At 36.9% G+C, this 20,999-nt stretch overlaps 1 protein-coding gene across 5 annotated transcripts in view; it reads left to right on the top strand.

Moving 5' to 3' along the window:
- Positions 1 to 20,999, top strand: part of LOC138715332 (cytochrome P450 4C1-like) — a 193,411-nt gene that overhangs the window by 20,259 nt on the left and 152,153 nt on the right. Inside the window, exon 1 of one of the 5 annotated variants that reach the window (XM_069848135.1) lies at positions 3,088 to 3,508. The exons of 3 other annotated variants lie outside the window; for them this stretch is intronic. The gene's annotated coding sequence lies outside the window, so the exon portion shown is untranslated. Of the gene's footprint in view, positions 1 to 3,087; positions 3,509 to 4,418; positions 5,369 to 20,999 lie in introns of those variants that run through there. One more of the 5 variants, XM_069848132.1, reaches the window with a different exon arrangement.

Here is a 20,999-nt window from a genome sequence, read left to right as displayed (position 1 = left end):
AAACGTTCCGGTGAATTTCAATGTTGTGACGGCCATAACTCGGAAATAAAGCATTTCCGGACACATGTTGTAATGAACTATTTTGTTTGTCTACATGTGGGAAATACATACCTGAAATTATGCCCCGTATTTTTGAAACACCCTGTATAACAAAATTAGTGATATCAAAAGTTTACCAGTTTCGGTTAAAATTTGAAAAATATGTTGGAGAAATTACAATTTGATCCAACTAGATGGAGAAATTGCTTTCTGAAACAAAATCGATTGCATAATTTTCATTTTGATCCAAACAGACCACAACACTGGTTGAAGGCAAATGAACAGTTTTAAGCAGTTTTATTTGATATACCTGAACTGAAAAAGCGTTTTTGGACTCCATATCGAAACTTTTCAAAGGTCTTAAAATGTAACAAATAAGCAATGGGCATTACTCTTCTTAAATTTGATTAAGACCTTTCTCTTCATCGAGACAGTCACACTGAAGAGAATCATCCACAGTATCTGAAATTAAATATTCCTCACTTTTCTTTCCTTGAAACAGAATGTTAGCGAATATCTTCTAATATCCATCCAATTATGACCAAGTCATTTTTTCAGCAATTCTCTTACAGTGTAATGTAATAATATAAGTTAAGAAAAAACTAACACTAGAATTATGCAACTGTATTTTTTCCAAATCTAATATTAAATTTATAATATTTAGGTTTATCCCTAAAGAACATAACAGAATATAAATGATAACTTGAATATTATTCATATCGCTAAAGAACGATAACAGAATATAAATGGTTACTTGAATATTATTTATATCACTAAAAACGATAACAAAATAAATGATAACTTGAATATTAGGCTATTTATATCGCTAAAAACGATAGCAGAATACAAATGATAACTTCAATATTACTTATATCGTTAAAGAATGATAAAATAAAATGATGACTTAAACAAGGCTCGAACTCACAACCTTCGAATCATTAAGCGAATTAAGCAAGCATTGTACCGCTACTCTACGAGACGCAGATATCGAATGTCTCCATAGTTCTGAAACTGATTCTACAAGCGCGAGCATCGTGTAACATTACCGTGATCCGAAGTGGGCTTAGAAAATATTCGCTGTTCACGAGTGCGGTCACTCTTTTTTCACAGCTGTACTGCCTGATAATACATAGATGTATCAGCCAGAACTACCTCAGTCAGAGGTACAAGTATGTATATGGGTTGGAATAAACGTAGGCGGAAACAGTTTTAAATGTACTGCAATTGAATCGAATTTTTGTAAAACACATGTCAGCAACAACTGGTTTTGAGATAACAGGAAAAACTTCGTAAAAGGTTATTTGAAATTAAATACAAATTAAATAAATTGTACATACTTATAAAATGTGTAGGGAATGCATATTCTACAATAAACACGTGTCTAACAAGCTGTCTTGGAAAACTAATAGCTTTCTTGTGCTGCTGACAAGTGCAGTTAAAAGAAAAAGCAATTATTACTACAGCACGACAATTTTAAATGCTTAATGTATTGCGTTTAGTCTCACATTATACATCATTTTCAGCATCTACATCATCTTTAATAACAAAATAGTTAACATCATATTAATGATTATACTCCTCTTACATGTGCAGTTTCTCCAAACATTGAATTTTACCCTATATTACCATAGGATTAGGTTTAGCACTGACACGTGTACCTACTTAATACACAAACACGTACATAGATCAACACTCAAGGAACAAGCTGGTCCCAATAAGTCAATTTTAACCAAAATCTGACATGTGTTGTTTTATAACAAATCGATTCACTTATGTTAAACTACACAGAACCATACTTATTACTAGGGAGCGTATTCTTATGAAAATATATATTTTTTGTACGAACGTAGGTGAGTCTGAGTTAGTTCAAAATTCTGGATAGGCCTTCCTGAGTATTTAAGCCAAATTTAATTTCACATAAAAACACACAGGGCATTTTTTATATTTTTTACAGTTAAATAAATATTTGAAAATATTTAATCATAAATACATAATTCGGACTCTTTCCATACGGTATATTTTTTCTATCACCACACCACAAATTTATTAATATTTATATGGACTTACTTTCAGAATATTAAAGATCAAGTTCCCGCCATGTTTCCTTCAGTGTAAAAAATTGCAATTAATACCGCTACTAAATTATTTACTACCTAACAAAATGTGAGTATAAACAGAGTGGAAGTGAAATAGCCTTGCAGATTTTCAGAGCGAATAGCTCATGTTGTATGTAATAAAATCTATCATATCATATTGGTGGAAAGTTCATAGCTTTTTCAAAAAAAAATGTTCTTTATCCAAATGTTTAACAATCTCTTATTCGGTAACTATTGCGAGTACGATTGTGATTTTTGTTCATATCGATAGGAAATCTAATAAATAATAATTTATTCTTCCGCTGTATTTCAATACCATGCACGGTTTTCGTGTTACATTTAATTTTAAAAACCTCTAATTTCAAGCCATTGCACAATGCGAGCAAGTGGCAACGTCTTGGCAGAGAGCAGCTCATCTACCGATACTCACCGAGTTCGTTGACCTCTTACATCTGTATCACGAGTAGAGCTTGCTAGCGACGATGTTTCCGGACTGCTGTAACTTCAAACTTAACTTTTTAATTAACCGTGCATTTAATCACAAAACGTAGGGGAGAGTTCGGTAGTATCGGACATCGGGTAATATCGGACAGTGATGTTTCTTTCATCCACCACCAGATGGTAGTACCAAAGTGACATGGTTACGTTTCTGTATGAGACATCTGAACTCTGCTACTACTATCTGGTGGTAGATGAAGAAACATCACTGTACTACCATCTGGTGGTAGATGATAGAAACATCACTGTCCGATATTACCCGACGTCCGATACTACCCAATTATCCCCTAACATACGTAGATTTTCTATTTATGTACGTGTACCCTATCGTCCTTTTCAATCTTCAAGGTTATTTCAGTTTCATCCTGAATATGTGTGTGTGGAGACAGAGAGAGAGAGACAGAGAGAGAGAGAGTTGTTTTTGCTAGCTGTGAGATGTGACACCTCTGTCAGTTGTGATTAGCTTGCGTAGCATGAAGCAATAAGTGAAGATGAAACTCTCATAAACGTTCGAAGTCCTAAGGTGAAGTTCGCGGCTTTACCATTATGTGAGTTCAGTAACGTATTTACCACCAATGAGATGTTATTTTGCCAACCGTGGTAAACCAGTAAATGTAAAAGTCGATCCACGTTCTCAAATAGCAGGCTGAAAACACTGTGTGATGGTAAATCATCTTCTTCAAATGAACGCCAATCAAAGTGTTCCCAATACTATTTAGATTTGTGAAAATTATTTACTGTAGCTGATATCTCACTTAAGAAATTACAAGGAAGTTAATAGGGTGCTAACTAAATAAATTGATATAAATCTTCCTGTTGAATCGACGTTAAGACAGGACTTTCTCCCAAAATACTACGAAGAAACTCTACAAAAAGTAAGTTGCATCAGTTTGTAAAAAAAATGCTGAGTAGCCTATTGCCGAAACCACCGATTGTAGTGCTAGGAAAAGTAGGAAAATAGGAAACGTTGTTTTCGTTGTGTTGAAAATTGATGAAAATTATTCGTTTTTGCTAATATGTAAAGAACTATTTGCAGCAAATCATATTACATTTGCTAGGCTACGGTCAAAGGATGTGAAATATAAAAGTTATTGTTGATCCTTAAGGGGATCCACTGAAAATTATGAAAATTAAAAAAATAAATAAATTGCATTCGCTATTTCACTTCTTTAGAATGTATATTTTCATACTCCAAATAATTTAGTTCAATTCTGATTAAAAAATGTTCACTTTTTTTTAATTAAGGCTGAGAGGAGGCGTGGCATTTAAAGAGCTGTAAAAATTATTTTTCCATCAAAGAATTCTTTTTTTACAAATTTCTGATTACAAATATAGTAACTTTTTGTTCTAAATTTGGCATTTGGCTCCCTGAAATTACTAGATGAATGTAGCGGAGTTTTAGTTTCAAATCCATTTTTCCGTAAGTTTATTATTATTGATTCAATACCAACTTTTTTACGCCAAATATTTAATCAATCTGGATGAAATTTTTAATACAAGTATTTATGAGCTATCTGTATGTTTCTATGCATTTATTTTGTGAGAAATGTTGCTAGTTTTTTATTAATATATTTTTAATGAATTATAGAAAAAATAACACTTTTTTAATTTAAAAGAATCGAAAGTCAGTAAATGAGATATTTCATAAAATGAATGCATATAAATATTTCTCTATATCTTGTGAATGTAACCAAAAATGAAGTTTAAAAATTGAGATCTTCTACTAAATTTTGGATTTGAAAATATTTATAAAAAGAATAGATAAAATGAAAAGCCAGAAACATTTGGGGGTTGAAAATTTGGATTTTGTTAGTCCTTTACATAGTAAACGTGCTCTCAAAATTTGGATAAAAATGATTAGGAAGAAAGTTGTAATTATTAGTGGAGTGTCCCCTTAAAAACGGTACCGCATAGACCTATATGAAACAGCAGCTGAAGATCTTTCAGTAAGCTTTCAAAAAATAATATATTTCACATGCGGGGTTCATGCTCTACACAGGTTACGTAAAAAATATCGGAATTCTGTTTCTCAACGTGAATAGTCTTACTGTGAAATGGGAAAAAGTGTTCGTTAAAGCAACTTCAAGAATATTAATCTCTTTAAAAGGAAAATCCTGAAGTTTCTCTTCCTCCTCTGCTCGTAGCAACACACTGGGGTACACATGGCTAAATGCCGTAGCATACTATGCCCAACATTTTTTAAAATGTTGCGTTTTTTATAAATAAATTGGATTAGAGATGATGCGTCATCGACTGAGATACTTCAAGATTTACTGAAATACGATTGTTTAAAAAATGATTTGGTATTCCTATCCTCAATATTAAGCCTTTCGTGTGGCAATAAAAAAACTAGAAACCTCATTTGCAAAATGGTTAGGGAGTTGCAGGTCGTTGAAGAAAAACTGAACTCAGTGTTAGGTTCAAAAGTACAAGTGCTAAATAACAAATTTTAAGTCTTAAAAAAAAGGGGGGATATGAAAAATATGTACAATAATCGAATTTTGGAGGATACAACTGTAAGTGAAATTGACGGTGTGAGTGTTTGTGACCTCGTGCTTTTTAAATATGCAAGACTGGCTTCCTGTGACGTGCAACGAATATGTTCACACTAGCCATGTATAATGCATTGTTGAGAGGCAATCGACATGCATTTAAATTGGAGAATTTAGAGATGACACTTCTTGAACACTGCAACTCTAACGAAACTACCAGCAAGTAGTGTTTTGTTGTTACTGGTGAGTACAAGTTACCTTTCTTTATATAAAAAGAGATACTTTGGTCAATTTTAGCTAAATATGTTTAATGTTTGGCTAATAGTTTTGTATTTTTACAGCTTTAAATAATGTACATTTATTAGCACATAAAACTCCGCTCTCTAGCTATAACAATGTTAAAAGACAATCGACGTGCATTTAATTAAATCAGCAACTAATGTTTTTTCTGTTATTGATGAGTATAAGTTATTACATTACCTTTCTTTTACAAAAGAATTGCTTATATCAAATTTTGACTAATTATTTTTCATGTTTTGATAAATATTTTTTTTTGTCTTTTTACAACATAAAAATAAAAAAATTAAATTTTTAAGCAATAAAATCCTATCCTTACTTACTACACATTACTGTACACTGATATGCAGTCGAATAGTACAGAGAAGTGGCAACATAGGTTTTTCATTACTGAAATACTCACAAAGATCCCTGTAGAGAACTTTATTATACAAGCAGAACAACCTATCATTTCTAATTCCAGAGCTTAGAGACGTAACAATTTTAACATGATATCGTGTACAAGGACAAGATCATGTATGCATGTTTGAGGTTGGGAGACAGTAAGGTTCCACTATAGTTGCCTGTGAAATAAGCAAATACAATGGTAAAGTAAATCCATGTGTGAGAATTAAAGTTTGAAAGAATATTAAAAATATAAAGTATAGTAAATCCTATGTACATGAATTTAAGTGAAATATTTTAAATTAATTTACTTAATAAATTTTCACTTATATTTATATAAAATATAAAGTACAGAAGACCTTATGTGCCTTAATATTTAGATGAAAATTAATTAATTAATTCAAAAACATTTATTAGAAATTGGGCTATTAAGTAAAGTAAATACGGTTTGGTGCCAATTAATCCAGGGAATTTTCGCCCAGGTGCACATTCATCCTCGGAAGACTCGTCCATTATCCCTGGCACGCTAAGTATACCTCTTCATAGAACATCTCGTTATTCATCATCTTTTACAGTATTCACCTCGCAACAATGGAATTCCCTGTCACAAAGTATTAGGGGCTGCAAGACAATAAACACTTTTAAAAACAGCTTAAAAGATAACCTTCTTAGCATTTCACTCCAATCCTACTGATTTAAACTATCACTGACTACATTGTTACTCCTTTCTTTAGACATGCATCCTGTTAGTGCTGTATTTTCAAAATTGTCTCATAATAATCTTTTCTATTATCCATCTTTATTTGAAATATATTAACATTCTGTGTATTTTAGCTTAATTCTGCTACATAGTTTGTATTTCAGTGTTTAATTAATAGTTCATAGTATTTTGTTGCTGTATACATATAACTCTTATCTAAATCAAATTGTTGAATTCTTTGTAAGTTCATACATATGTATGTATACTTTTTGCTGGTTGAGTGGAAGAGAAGGCCTTACGGCCTTAACTCTGCCAGCTAAAATAAATTATTATTATTATTATTATTATTATTATTATTATTATTATTATTATTATTATTATTATTATTAATTTGCCCAAAATTATTAATCCAAAAGAAAGTTCAACCAAAGAAAATTGCTCCAAAAGTATAATTTTATTGTTTTATGTATTAGATTTATGTACTGCATTTTTAATTTCGTGGTTCTGTCAAACATCGTAATTTACATTGCCATTTTATGACCACAAGCATGCAGATATCCAATAATATTACCATCATCTTTGTAATCATCACACCGGGATACAATGTTCTCCAGGCTAACATTCAGGTTCTGGTACTTCCTTTATTGCGGTTCTCTGATTCGACGTCCAACATCTAACTCTCGGGCCATAGTGTCAACATCTGATTGTTCCTTCTATATGTGGTGTATTACCTTGAATAATGATGGATCCTTTATAGCTACAATGCTTGCGAAGCTGGTGTGCCAGGCTTCGGTGATATTATTCGTTGTTTCTAGCTGCTTGAAACTGGTTCCATAACACTGGCTGGTATCGAGCTTCAACTGCAGGACGACGACCTCTTGCTCAAACACCAATATAATATGTCTCTGAAAGTATTTAGCAAAATCTGCCATTTGTCTGGGATAGTCTGAAACAAAGCATCAAAAATTGCGAAACTACAGGCACGAAGGCCAAACTAAGTAGCTCACCGAATTTTTTTCTTATTGCATTATCATCCTCATCGTTGCATGCAGCCTGAAGCTCCATTTCTTGGATTTTTCTCCAAGCACTTTGTTTTAGATGGGAAAAACAAAGGCGAATTCTGACACAAGGAAGTACACTCTCAATGCTCGGATAATACTCATTTCAAAGTCAAATATTATTACAGATGGTTCTGGTCTATCCCATCCATAGTTGGAGCACTGTATACAAAATAGGCATATTACCTTACCATGGATATGGATATGAGAATATTGTTGGGTGAATGTTCCTAGGGTGAGGGTAAGAATGGAATATGTTGGGCGAATTATCTTTGGATTAATATTCTTGGATGAATTTTCTTAGGTGAAATATTTTGGGTGAATTGTCCCTTGTGTGAAATATTCATGGATAAATGGCCGGGCCCCGTAAATACTAGTAAATTAATGTTTCAATAGAAATTAACCAATTAATTTAAAAGCAGGGAGAAATTACAACTAAAGAAAATTGATATGCACGTGGAGACTTGAACCCTCGAACTTTCGACTTAAAGACCAACATTTTGCCCATAGCCTACCAGTGACAACAATGAATTAAACTCTTTATATGAAATAGTGCAGCCTGAATAAATGTTTAGTGAATGCATTTGGAATCCCCTGATGACTGCTGAATGCAAATATTGAAATCATATTTCATTTCTTGGAATATTTCACCATAAAATATGTTGAATCACACTTATATTACAAAGGTAATTATTTATTGTTGGTTTTCAAACCTTACGTCTCGAATTTATGGGCCCTGTATTTCTTCTTTCCTTCTCAGAGGGAATTAGTACAGTGCGTTCGCTTCCCCCTGCGGCCGGGCGATGAACGGCAAGCACGTGGAGCAGCAATAATATAGCCTACCAACGTGCTGCCACCCGTGCTAAAGAATCACTCAAGAGCTGTCCATCATTTTGCAGTCAGCTGACAAAATTGCGTTCTATTTCAACAATCAGTTTGCTTTACTGAAGATCTTTAAAAAAACACGTCGCTAACTATGCTCCGCGCTTGCTGGCCGGCCGCAGGGGGAAGCGAACGCACTGTGTGTATGTATGTATGTATGTATGTATGTATGTACACTGCAAGTGGGCAAGCACCCGGTGGCAGTGGTATATACAATATAAACAATACACAATAAAATGATAAGCAATACACAATAAAATTTACAATACACAATACAATTTTACAATACATATACAATTTTATACACAATACAATAAGAATACACAATACAATTTAACACAATAATGATAAAACATAAATAAAATACCTAATTTTACAATACAACCTACATAATTATGTATAGGCCCTACATAACTTTCAATAGTCTTTCACTTTACTCCCATCTCATTCCCTGTAGTGGCACTATGACGCATTTCACTGACACTTTAGCACACATTTCACTGACACTGTGTAACACATTTCACTGACACTATAGAACACATTTCATTGACGCTATAAATTATCACTCATCGGAACTGTTCACTGCACTGTAAACCCATAACTTCACTGACTCACCTCGCTTCACTGATACAACAGTTCAAATAAGTCAAATAATTACATCCTTATGCATACTTATAAACAGAACTACATTTAAACTAAACATTTCCAGTCTAAGGCCCTCTTACACGCTAGTTTTAAATAATTTACAATTCAAACCAAGGAAGTAACTCGTCAGGCTAGATAAATACATGTCACCTTAAAAAATTAAATGTTAAATGTCACCTTAATTTTAATTTGCACTTTATACACAACTTTTTAAGTTATTCTTGAATCTCCTTAAGGAAGGACAGCCCTCAAAGACCGCTGCAGGTAGGTCATTCCAATCATTTATAGTTCTATTTAAAAATGAGAATTTACTTACATCCGTTTTCTGTTTCCTTCATTTGATTTTAAAATCATGATCGTTCCTACCATAGTACGTTGGCTTTTCTACCCGAGCCGTTATGTCTACCCATGCTTTCTGACCTAGATGTGCTCTATAAAATGATGTTATTCTAGTTTTCCTACGTCTGTTTTCCAAAGTTTCCCATTTAAGTTCTTTTATCGTATCGTTTCCATCTTCTCTTTCACCTTTAACAAATTTAGCTGACCTATACTGGATTCTTTCTAAGGAATTTATCTGATATATTCTATAGGGATCCCAACATGTAGTTCCGTATTCCATTAACGGTTGCACTAAGTTAGATATGCTATTTCCCTCGATTTGGGGCTAGCCTTTCTCAAGATTCTCATAACAAAGTGAAGTGCCCTCCATGCTTTACCCGTAACATTATCAACATGCTCTCCCCAAGAAAGTTTGGAGTTTAAATACACTCCTAGGTATTTACAACATTGTTCTTGCGGAATTACAACACCACTGAATTCGTAATTAAGACTAGTTTCCTCTCGGGTTTTACAAAATGTTATAGATTTACTTTTAGAACCATTTATTTTCATCCTATGCATTAACGCCCAGTTATAAATTTTATTCAATTCTGTTTGAATAGCATCTACATCTGAATTATTTCTAATCTTTCTATAGATAATGCAGTCGTCTGCAGATAGCCTCACATTTGATGTAATATTCTGGCATAGGTCATTTACGTATATTATAAAGAGTAATGGACCCAGAACGCTGCCCTGTAGCACCCCTGAACTTATATTTCCAATTTCCGATATTTCATGACCTACTCTAACTCTCTGGGTTCTACCTTTTAAGAATTCTTGGATCCATAGCACCACTCTTTTATCTATTCCTAGCCTACTTAACTTATCTATTAATATGTCATGTGGCACCAAATCAAATGCTTTCGAAAAATCAATCACAACTGCATCGATTCTTCCGCCTCCATCTATCTCTTCAGCTAGATCCTGAACCAGCGACGTAATTTGACTATCACATGAGAAGCCTTCCCTAAAACCTTGCTGGCGGTTGTAAAATCATTCTTTCGCATTTAGAACATGACGAATATAATCCGATATCAAATGCTCCATGACTTTACATACGACAGATGTAAGGCTAATCGGTCTGTAGTTTCCGACATCTAATTTATTTCCACCTTTATGTATGTGTACCACTATAGCTGATTTCCAGTCACATGGAATACTGTAGTTGCATTGTTTATGGAAAAATGAAATATACGCGTTAAGTATGGAATTATGGCCTCGGAACCTAATTTAAGAATCTCTGTAGCAATACTATCTGGTCCTCTAGACTTCCGATTTTTTAATTTCGTTATTCTCTCTCTAACCCCTTTGGAAGTTATTTTGAAAGTCGAATTTGGTTCACATTCACGGTCTGTGACACAACCACTCCTATCAGCGGGATTATTATTATTATTATTATTATTATTATTATTATTATTGAAAACCGAAATGAAATAGGAATTTAATAAGTCGGCCTTTTCTTTGTTATCAGTTATACTTTCTCCGTTCTGATTTCGTAAAAGCACTACTCCTTCATTTTTTCCTTTTCTCCTTCGTACATAATTATAAAACTGTCTCCAATTGTTACTTTCATCTTCTTTTAAAATGGTTTTTAGAAAATTTTCCTGAGCTAACCTTTTTTCACACTCAAGTTTCTTAATTAATTCGACATATTTTTCCCAATGCTCATGGCTTCGTTTACGTTTGCTAAATGCGCGCCTTGTCTTTTTCTTTAAGTAGCGAATATAATTAGTGCAATATTCTGGGTCCGGATTTTTCTTAATTATTTTAGAAGGTACACATTTTACTAATGCCTCGAAAATTATACTCTTAAATTTATGGCACACATTTTCCATATTTCCTTCAGTCCTGAGAAAGTCATCATGCTTTTGTCGTAGAAACGTTTGTAATTCATGGACATCGGTTTTGTTGAAATTCCAGACAGACACTGGACTTGACCTCGGATTTACTGTGTTTTCCCAGAAGATTTCTAATAAGTCGCTATTGTGATCACTTATTTTATGAAGTCTTTCAGAGTTGACAAAGAGAGAGACAGGTCTTAGTAGGTAAACATCTAAGAGGGCATTGTCACGCGTCGGACCATTTACTACCTGCGTGAAATCTTTACGCCAGATCAATTCATTAACAAGGGTCTGTGCATCCGAATGAAATCCCGTTCCAGTTAATTTTCGGGAGGTTTAGATCCCCAGCAATTACTACGTTTCGGTCTTCTGATACTGTATTAAGATATTCATTTAGTTTGTGCAAAGTTAAATTGTTTAATTCACTGGGTGGTCTGTAACATGCTATTACATCTAAGGTTTCCCGCCCATTTCTTATCTGAACATTCAATATTTCAACTTCCTCATGTATCCACAGAAGATTGCTACGTATTTCTATCTTAGTACAAACGAAAACTCCCCCTCCCTTTTCACTTCTATCCTTTCTGAAGACTCTATATAATCCGACCTAAAAATTTCGGAGTCATTTATGTCTTCCCTAAGCCATGATTCCGTCCCAATTATTACATCTGGATTATAAACATCGACCAAGTTCCAAAACGGAATAAGTTTATTTCTAATACTTCGGCAATTAACCTGCAGAAGTCTTAGTAAGCCTGTAGATTCCATGCCTACAATTACTTGTACAACTTGGAGCCGCATATCAAATCTTTGCGTAAAATTAATAATATAGTTTAATGTTTAAATTTAAAATGCATCCTCATGTCAGATATTAACTTTTCGTATTGTTGTTTCCGCCACACAGACGTCACGTCACATCACTTGCTAGGGAATCAGCATGACCGAGTCGTCTGCTCGGGGAATATAGTGCTTTAGATCCTTGGAATGTGTGATCAGAGACGCGCTGAAATAAGATTATTTTGTTGTAAGTAAGCGATAAGCAAAATGATTACAAAACATTGATAGTAAAGATATGTTTAAAATAAACAAAAGCTTTCTTATGATGGAACGAAGATGCTTGTTTAAAAAGTATTCATTGTTTATTATGTCTATTAATGTAAATAATTACCTCTTATTGAGATTATGGCTGATGTTTACAGATACGGAAATAAAATTTCGATCTACGCTTGATGACGCATACGGCGCGAGGTGCACACTACATTCCCTGTCCGTGTAATACTGGAACGGAACTTCGTCATGAAATCAATACGCCACGCAGACGACGAAGTTTGTGTCTCGTCATAATAGCTCAGTTGTTTGCGTCGTCAGAGCAACGTGCATAAGATCATGGGTTTGGTCCCCATGAACGACGAATTATTTTGTCTTAAATTGTTTCGGACAACTGTGACAGATGTTTCAGTTGGTTTTTTACTTTATATGGAATAAATTATTTCTCATTTCCCATGGCATTGTATTTGGTTTGACCTCACAAAAACGAGCAGTATAAAAATATATCGGAAGATCCATTTTGTTTCCCAATGAAAAAATAAATAAAGTTGATCATAATAAAGAAAAAATTCTGGAGGATCTAATACTTCGTCCAATAGCCATCTGCTTCTATTATAGCTCTGATTCGGCGAGGCATGAAATCAACGAGACTGCGGAACAAGGGTTCTCGATCCCTGACGAGGTCTTCCCACGTTTCGAGAACTTAACTAACAGGTCATCCTGATTTCGAGGGGACTGATTTTTAATTTATCGCGCCTCCTCTCAGTTGATCATTTCGATCTCGGGCCTCCCAGTAAACCAGACACGAACGTTTCTTGCTGTATGCGTAGCGAAGTGATTCTGTTTAAACAATAATGTTCCTTCGGGATAACGTTCCCGAGCAGATGGGAGGAACACGTTCTCCAAAATTTGTTCCCCTAATCAGAGCGGCCAAAGATGCTTCCTATGACACCTGCCCCGTCCCGAGATATCCAGGCCCAGGATAATAACACAGTCTAGTATATCGATGGCTGAGAACCAGACTGTTCTAAGTCCAACTTTTTAGAAGTAAGAAATCTGTGTTTCATTGTGTTCCAGTTCTTGTCTGCATATATGAATCGAACAAAGTTGTAAATATTCTTCTCCATAAGGTTGATATGAAGCTATTCCAAATTGTTTTATGAAGCTTTGAATGTCAGGAGCTTAAAATAGCTCTTCTGAAAAAAAAAAATATAGTAAAATGGACTTGGAACAGTCTGGTTCTGGGCCATCGATATATAGTCACGAAGCTCAATACGTAGTAAATATGCATCCATAGATAGTTGCTAATCACTAGGATCGCTACTATCGCCTCATTACAGACAATGCGAAATAGTTCCTGCACAGTCTATTGTTCCTAGTACCACCATAAACTCAAGAGCTTCGTGACTGTATAATACTAGACTGTGATAATACGCTAATGCGTCCCGACCTGCAACGTCGGTTCACATGTTGTGAGTCAGACCTCGAATCTATCTCTCGATAAACTCCGACAGGTCCATCTTAATCGGACGTAATGTTGATCTCGACAGAGAAAATAACTCTCGCCCAATCGAAACCATTATCTAGACCGGTTACAAAAGCGAGACGGTCTATAGCATATTCTCATGTCATTTTTAGTCTCTGCCCGGTAGCGTTTACGAACAGCCTGGAAAAGAATTGAGCAGAGAGGACGGGATCCGCATAAACTGCTATGCGCAAAGCTTCGTCTTGTTCCCTCGTACAAATACGCGGACGTCCAGAACCAGGACGTCTCCTGACCTCCCCATGATTTCGAAAGCGGTGAGCCAACCCCCGAGCCGTAGAACAAGGAATTCTCAGTCTACAGCCCCCTCTGGGGCTGAAAAGCTAATTTTGATCAGAGCAATCAGCTGAAGTCTCAGTCCTCTGCGGTCCGCCATGTTAATTTTTTTTATTTATAGCCATATCTTTTATACAAAGTACTGAGTTTTATTTTCATATACTGAGAATTTTTTTTATTGTCAATTATTAACAAATTGTTACGTCCTTTTCTTCTCAGTTTCCTTTCAGCTTCTATTAGTAACTTTTATAGTCCAGCTATTGTTGAATTGTTATCACTAACAGTTTAGTGTAAGTATCCCATAATTATCCATGTTAGTGCGAATTTATTGCTTTGAGTGGACATTTCCAGTTGAAGTACCATCCTTCGAACGTCGTTCGGGTTGTCCGTGTGAGAGGGCTTTACGTTTTCGACACAACCAAGACCATACCACAGGTCGGTATGTTGTTAATCGGTGGTGAAGAGTATCAAAACTGCCACAGTGTTGACATAGAGGTGAGTGCGGGATGTTATGGTGGTACTTTTTTGCTTCTGTGGGAACAATATCATTAACTACTTTATACTCGACCATGCCGAAATGTAGTAATTATACACCTGGTAGCAGTCCTTTAATGCATGTCATTAAAGTACACCTACTCATTAAGTACAGGTGTTCAGCCAATGACAAGTCAGCTTTGTACCGTTATAAAACCGCAAGTATCGATTATTCTCAGATATGTAATCGAAAGAGAATTAGCGAAAAGTCACGGAGGCTGGAAATCCAATACTGTCGCAGAAGGTTATGTTCTGTTACTATAATAATTAGAGTTAATTGTAAATAATATTCAAATAAATTGAATTTGTCATCTCGTTTTTCAATTCTAAATCAATTTTCAGGTTGTACCAGAGTAATTTTCATCTTATTCTGTGCCAAAGTCAATGAAATTCGGCCTCGGAAAAAATCAATACTTTCGCGGCTGCGCATATCTCACAATTCAGGTCAGTTCGCACATAATCATAATTTTGAATACTTTCAAGTTAGAAATATGGTCGAGCATAAAAAGTCGTATGAAACTTGCCTATAATGGTAATTAAGACGCTCGTATGAAAATTATGAAACTAGCTTGCGCTCGTTTCATAAGCAATCATACTTGCGTCTTAATTACTACCATTATAGGCTCGTTGCATAATGGACTACAGTATTATATGCACTTGTTTTGCATTCAGTTGTAATATTTGGTAGTGTGAAGATCGTTCACATTCTCTTCCAATTCATGTTCGGATATGTTTTCATTATAGAGGGAACAGTTTGTTTAACAGCTAATAATGACGTATATATTTCCTTTGTCGTCATAGACTCAGGATCGTTGAGAAGCCGTTCTAGTATTTTATTGCGGCACATTTTTATCCTTCGGAATATGGGACGTTGCAAAGTAAAATCTATTAATTCAAATGTAATGGAATTTTTATATTTAATTTTTCTTTGCAGTAATGTTTTAATGAGTAAAGCTTTGCTTTTATTATTAACTGCAATCAGAACGCATCCACCTTGTTTTGTTTGTTATCACAGTTGAGATTCAGCAATTTTATAATTATGCCCTGTTCACAGTTAATGAGGCGTGGCTTCACCACACACATCGACATATGAAGGGTTCAGAACCATAGTGGGCCAAGCGCCATTTATTAAAAACGGAGAAAGCAAGGGTTAAAGTTAAGTGAATACCATAGTTTGATGAAGGTTGACATATCATGTAGTTGCTATATGTTTCCATTGAATTATGGTAATAACTTCATTTTAACCCCTGTTTTCTATGGTTTTTGTAAATGGCGCTTGGCCCACTATGGTCCTGAACCCTTCATATAGAAACTACTATTAATCAGAACCCACGCTTAAACAAGATTGATAACAGCACAGGTTAAGAACAGTTCAATTCAGTATTGCTTTACCTGTATTAGAGGAAGATATATTTTCCCTACTAATAACAAAATTGCACAATTAAACTAATGATTAAAAGTCGTTCAGTAAACGAACACAAATAATTGTCATTATGACATTCCTTTTCAAGCGTTCCGATAGCCCCGAGCACCGTGCTTGGTCGCTGAAAACAAGACTCCGTGTTCGGATCACGATGTCGACTTTTTTTAAAATTCATAATGTCGGTCAATTTTAATTTACTATCGTTCTATTTTACTGCAATGCTTATAAATACCCATTTACTCTTTACTCTTTACTCTTAACTTAATATTATATCATTTTAACATGTATAGCGTAGTCTGTGTAGCGCTCGCCTTCTGTGCTCGAGGTTGCGGGTTCGATCCCGTCCCAGATCAACGGCATTTAAGCGTCAGTAGATTTACTTGCATTTAAAAGAACTCCTGCGGGACAAAATTCCAGCACACCGGCAACGCTGATGTAACTTCGGCAGTTGCGAGCTTCGTTAAATAAACCATATTTATTTAGGCCTATACATAATTTTAATCTCATCATTTCAAATGCCTTTCGGATTGCAACAAGAATCGAAGAAAAATTTATATTTCAATTGCTGACAAAGCGATGCCGTGTGGACTTGGAGAACTGAGCATGCGCAGTGTGTTGTAAGCGAAACTTGTACAATACGGGAGCTCCAAATTTTATTTCCGTATTGGTACATCTATGGTCAGGCAATACATCTCACTTGACGATATGTATCAGAGGAAGAAGAATTGTTTGTATATGTCTTAAGTCTGATTAGTGAAATACGAGATACTAGTCAGCGATGTAGCTATGCTATGGAGGGGAAAAGAAATTGGCGCTCTGCTCCATTATCCCTTGACTTAGTTGCCTCATGAGTGATTGTTTATTGGTGTCACTTATGAGGTTCAAACCTGTATTCAGGCAATTGACTAAACAAAAACAATGAAAACAGTTATATTGAAATAACTAGACTGCGAATCTTTAGGAAAAAACTATTTTTCTATTGATAGGTAACGTATAGCTTTGGGATTTAATATTTACATATTGTCGTGCGCCGGCCTCCTCCTGACGTCCCTCTGCTGATGACTGTTGTCAAAGGTGTAGAGAGGGGAAACGGGAGTGACGTGACAAGGGGAACGGAAGTGTGTGGGGAAGGGTGATGTTACGGTATAGGGGCTGTGCTTCGATCTGCTTTGACGTTCTCCTGCTGACTGTGGTCCCAGGTGATGAGAGGGGAAACGGGAGTGAAGGACAGGTGGTGACGAACTTCGTGGTAGGAAGAAAATACGTTGATAAAAATACAGTTGTTTATTTGAAATAATCAGTGTCCTCCTGGTTGTGGGTAGGGGTAACGGGAGTGCCTGGGGAGAGGGGGAGACGTGACAAAAGGGCAGGTAGGATCAAGTGGACGGGATTGAAACGTCCGTGTTGGAAAGGCGAGGGGTAGGGCCGAGGCTGAGCCTTCTGCCTTTTTTTTTTTTTTTTTTTTGACTTGGTCATTCCCCCTTCAGTTCTCCCTTTCTGGGGAGAAGTATGTCTTAGTGGAGGGCCGACGTCTGGGATCCGGCCTCTGGTATGCGGGCAGAGCGACCACCTCGAACAGTGGATGGTCCGGCGTCGGTGGGGCAGCCGTGTCGGTGGTCGGGGAATGGTCTCCACCGGGACGAGTCGCCACTCCAAACGCCGCCGACAGGTCCTCCTCTTCCTCGGAGTTGGGAGGAGTAGGGACATGGGTTGGGGCAGAGGCGAGGGTGGGGGCGGCGTCTCTGGAGAGTGAGTTACGAGGGGCGTCAGGTACTCTGGAAAATATCCGGTAGGGGGCGTCCCCGGGGGTTGGTCGCCTTTCCACACCCGCAGCCGTCGGCGGAGGGTCGCTTTTCCCGGCTTGTGGTCCCCCGTCGGCGATGCGTGTTGTTTCTCCCTCGACGTTTCTTCTTGTGGGCAGAAGCTTCTGTGGAGGGTGTCATAGATTGAAGGTAGAGGTTTAGAATTTATAGAGCCTGGGATTTAGGTTGAAGCTAGCCTGAAAGCGTGCTGTTGTCAAGACTGGAGAGGGGATGACGGGAGTGCCTGGGGAGAAACGAAGACAAGACGAGGGGGAGAAAGTAGCGGGGGGCTAGTATGACAACAAGGGGGAGTGGCAGTGGGTTAGACGGGAAGATAGCGTAGAAAAGGGGGGAGAGAGGAAACGGGCGTCAGGTACTCTGGAAAATATCCGGGAGGGGGCGTCCCCGGGGGTTGGTCGCCTTTCCACACCCGCAAACCGTCGGCGGGAGGGTCGCTTTTCTCGGCTTGTGGTCCCCCGTCGGCGATGCGTAAGAGAACTGAGAGGAAGCAGGGGTCGGGGGAGGTTCTCGCCTATCGAAGCTCTGCCCCCAAAGGGTCCGCTATTCGACAACCGACGAGAGATGGAGGGGTTACTCTTTGCTAACGAGCTCCGCTGACAAATGGCCGGCGATGGACGTCCACAGAGAGGGCAGTCAAGGGTAGAAAACACAAGATTTTCTAAAAGGGTTAGAGCACGGTGAAATAAAGATAAGGTAATAAAGAGAAAGGGGGAGAGGTAGTTAAGGGGATTGGTATGGAGATAGGCTGGTTAGGGAGGCTGGGTTGGGGGAAACGGAGACAGAGCCGGCGATGCGTTTCTGTTCCGGGTAAGTGTCGGCCGTGAAAAACCAGGTCCGACGAAGTACAGCACGCTGGATGAAATGAAAATGGTGCCTGTGACAGGGAGTGCGTGGTAGCTACCTCCCTAGCCGACAGACAAGTGTCTATATGAATGAATGAATGAATGAATGAATGAATGAATGAATGAATGAATGAATGAGGGGGGAAGTGGGAGGAGAAACTTTAAAGGTACGTGAAAACACGTCCTTGCAAGGGGGGAGTTGGGGCTGTGAAAACTGAATATGTGAGCTCCAAGCCTCTTGGCCACTTGTCTCACCATTTGGCCCACCTTATATACACCTCGGGGTGGGCGCCATTGCTCCCCTTCTTTGGCGTGGGTTTGAGCATTATGACGGTCTGACGTCCGACACCCGCGAAACCTCTGTCTTGTGGCAATCCACGTGCTTGCTTGCACATGTGGCTATCCGACTGCGAGGCGCCAGGATTCTCATCCTCCTCTCTGCACTGTAGCACGGGGTGCCTGCATCCGGCTTTAACATGAGGGGGAAGATGGTTCCTCGGGACCTGCGTTGGCGATTTTCAAGTAAAACTTGAAAACACGAGACCTAAAGAATCCGCACGGGCACGAAAGAAATGACATACACACAACAACATTTATGCTTAAGATAACGTATAGCTTTGGGACTTGGTATTTACACATTTCATTAACAGTTACACTTAAGGGGGGCCTTACTGAGTTGAAAAAGTTTTCTTTTTTTCAACCAATTTTCAGAATATTTTAGTGTTAATTATGGTGATTAAAATAAAGACACCACAAAATTTACAGGGTGCTAGCTCGCACTACAAGCTTACTAAACTAGCCCCGGCTATCGACTGGTTATTTGTAGGGGATTCATATCATACCATATCGCTAACACTGGTTTATGAATACAAAAAAGGTTAGTTCGCTGATCATCCACTGGAAGCCCGCGCTAAGAATGTCAATGGATACGGCCCAAAGTGTTTTGGATACAGAGTTTTCATAGCAAATTTAAAAAAAATATTTGAATAATCTCGAAAAAGTCCTCGGCGTCCTAATTCTTTAGTTATCACTAGAGATCGGAATATTAGTCTCTTATCTTTGGAGTTAAGTGAATACGGTGTTTGTGCAATGAGCCATGGCTTAAAGAAGAGTAGTGACGCATAGTGCTATACGATGAAAATAGATATCCGTATCAAGGAAAGCACACACAAATAAAATAATGATTTCAAGAATATAATTGTGTTGTGCATTGCAAAAATTAAATAAAATGAAATAAAAATAAAATAAAAAACATAGTTTTTGTTGTAGAATAAGGTTCTTATGAAAATATTTGGGGCTAAATTAGATCAAGTTACAGGAGAATGGAGAAAGTTACACAACGCAGAATTGCATGCATTGTATTCTTCATCTGACATAATTAGGAACATTAAATCTAGACGTTTGAGATGGGCAGGGCGTGTAGCACGTATGGGCGAATCCAGAAATGCATACAGGGTGTTAGTTGGGAGATTGGAGGGGAAAAGACCTTTGAGGAGGCCGAGACGTAGATGGGAGGATAATATTAAAATCGATTTCAAGGAGGTGGGATATGATGATAGAGATTGGATTAATCTTGCACAGGATAGGGACCGATGGCGGGCTTATGTGAGGGCAGCAATGAACCTGCGGGTTCCTTAAAAGCCATTTGTAAGTAATTTAGTAAGTCCTTGCTGTACACTTTTAACTTAAAATGTTACTATTTCATAGGCACTACTTTTAATGAAATACTATACATTATTAGTTATTACAATACCCTTTTCTGTAAATTTTTAACTTAAAATACCGGTACTACTATGACACAGATACTCAATGAAATGTTTAAGCCTATATTACAACAATCTTTGCTGTAAAATTTTAACTCATTGTTAATGTTTCATAGGCATTACTCTTAAGGAAATGTTTAAGGCTACATTACGATAATCTTTTTTGTAAAATTTTAATTCAGTGTTAATGTTTCATAGTTATTACTCTTAAGGAAATGTTTAAGCCTGCATTACGATAATCTTTGTTGTAAAATTTTAACTTAGAATACCAGTACAACTGTGACACAGGTACTGCTTTTAATGAAATGTGTAGTGTAAGTCTATATTACAGTAACCTTTGCTGTAAAATGTAACCTAAAAAGCCGGTACTGCTATAGCGCAGGTACTGCAGGTAGATCGTCATAATAACTTCTTTCTATCAATTTCAAATGCTTT

The sequence above is a fragment of the Periplaneta americana genome, chromosome 15 (assembly GCF_040183065.1).
Source record: "Periplaneta americana isolate PAMFEO1 chromosome 15, P.americana_PAMFEO1_priV1, whole genome shotgun sequence".
NCBI lineage: Eukaryota > Metazoa > Arthropoda > Insecta > Blattodea > Blattidae > Periplaneta > Periplaneta americana.
Note: the sequence above shows the minus strand (reverse complement) of the source record. Positions and strands in the feature narration are given on the sequence as shown.